Raw genomic sequence first — 2514 nt, 5'->3', positions numbered from 1 at the left:
TGCTAACACGTTCGGCGGCACGCAAGGTACGATTTTATGTTGCTAACACGTTACGCGGCACGCAAGGTACGATTTTATGTTGCTAACACGTTCGGCGGCACGCAAGGTACGATTTTATGTTGCTAACACGTTACGCGGCACGCAATGCACGATTTTATGTTGCTAACACGTTCGGCGGCACGCAAGGTACGATTTTATGTTGCTAACACGTTCGGCGGCACGCAAGGTAGGATTTTTTGTTGCTAACACGTTACGCGGCACGCAAGGTACGATTTTATGTTGCTAACACGTTCGGCGGCACGCAAGGTACGATTTTATGTTGCTAACACGTTCGGCGGCACGCAAGGTACGATTTTTTGTTGCTAACACATTCGGCGGCACGCAAGGTACGATTTTATGTTGCTAACACGTTACGCGGCACGCAAGGTACGATTTTATGTTGCTAACACGTTCGGTGGCACGCAAGGTACGATTTTATGTTGCTAACACGTTCGGCGGCACGCAAGGTACGATTTTATGTTGCTAACACGTTACGCGGCACGCAAGGTACGATTTTATGTTGCTAACACGTTACGCGGCACGCAATGCACGATTTAATGTTGCTAACACGTTCGGCGGCACGCAAGGTACGATTTTATGTTGCTAACACGTTCGGCGGCACGCAAGGTACGATTTTATGTTGCTAACACGTTCGGCGGCACGCAAGGTACGATTTTATGTTGCTAACACGTTCGGCGGCACGCAAGGTACGATTTTATGTTGCTAACACGTTACGCGGCACGCAATGTACGATTTTATGTTGCTTACACATTCGGCGGCACGCAAGGTAGGATTTTATGTTGCTTACACGTTACGCGGCACGCAAGGTACGATTTTATGTTGCTAACACGTTCGGCGGCACGCAAGGTACGATTTTATGTTGCTAACACGTTACGAGGCACGCAATGTACGATTTTATGTTGCTAACACGTTCGGTGGCACGCAAGGTACGATTTTATGTTGCTAACACGTTACGCGGCACGCAAGGTACGATTTTATGTTGCTAACACATTCGGCGGCACGCAAGGTACGATTTTATGTTGCTAACACGTTACGCGGCACGCAATGCACGATTTTATGTTGCTAACACGTTCGGCGGCACGCAAGGTACGATTTTATGTTGCTAACACGTTCGGCGGCATGCAAGGTACGATTTTATGTTGCTAACACGTTACGCGGCACGCAAGGTACGATTTTATGTTGCTAACACGTTACGCGGCACGCAATGTACGATTTTATGTTGCTTACACATTCGGCGGCACGCAAGGTACGATTTTATGTTGCTAACACGTTCGGCGGCACGCAAGGTACGATTTTATGTTGCTAACACGTTACGCGGCACGCCATGTACGATTTTATGTTGCTTACACATTCGGCGGCACGCAAGGTACGATTTTATGTTGCTAACACGTTCGGCGGCACGCAAGGTACGATTTTATGTTGCTAACACGTTCGGCGGCACGCAAGGTACGATTTTATGTTGCTAACACGTTACGCGGCACGCAATGCATGATTTTATGTTGCTAACACGTTACGCGGCACGCAAGGTACGATTTTATGTTGCTAACACGTTACGCGGCACGCAATGTACGATTTTATGTTGCTTACACATTCGGCGGCACGCAAGGTACGATTTTATGTTGCTAACACGTTCGGCGGCACGCAAGGTACGATTTTATGTTGCTAACACGTTACGCGGCACGCCATGTACGATTTTATGTTGCTTACACATTCGGCGGCACGCAAGGTACGATTTTATGTTGCTAACACGTTCGGCGGCACGCAAGGTACGATTTTATGTTGCTAACACGTTCGGCGGCACGCAAGGTACGATTTTATGTTGCTAACACGTTCGGCGGCACGCAAGGTACGATTTTATGTTGCTAACACGTTACGCGGCACGCAATGCATGATTTTATGTTGCTAACACGTTACGCGGCACGCAAGGTACGATTTTATGTTGCTAACACGTTACGCGGCACGCAAGGTACGATTTTATGTTGCTAACACGTTACGCGGCACGCAATGCACGATTTAATGTTGCTAACACGTTCGGCGGCACGCAAGGTACGATTTTATGTTGCTAACACGTTACGCGGCACGCAATGTACGATTTTATGTTGCTAACACGTTCGGCGGCACGCAAGGTACGATTTTATGTTGCTAACACGTTACGCGGCACGCAATGTACGATTTTATGTTGCTTACACATTCGGCGGCACGCAAGGTAGGATTTTATGTTGCTTACACGTTACGCGGCACGCAAGGTACGATTTTATGTTGCTAACACGTTCGGCGGCACGCAAGGTACGATTTTATGTTGCTAACACGTTACGAGGCACGCAATGTACGATTTTATGTTGCTAACACGTTCGGTGGCACGCAAGGTACGATTTTATGTTGCTAACACGTTACGCGGCACGCAAGGTACGATTTTATGTTGCTAACACATTCGGCGGCACGCAAGGTACGATT

This window comes from Colias philodice, chromosome 2, assembly GCF_061535455.1.
Source record: "Colias philodice isolate Cphi_HAF_F1 chromosome 2, ilColPhil1 Martin Lab GWU primary, whole genome shotgun sequence".
Taxonomy (NCBI): Eukaryota; Metazoa; Arthropoda; class Insecta; order Lepidoptera; family Pieridae; genus Colias; species Colias philodice.
This window is presented reverse-complemented; position numbering follows the sequence as displayed.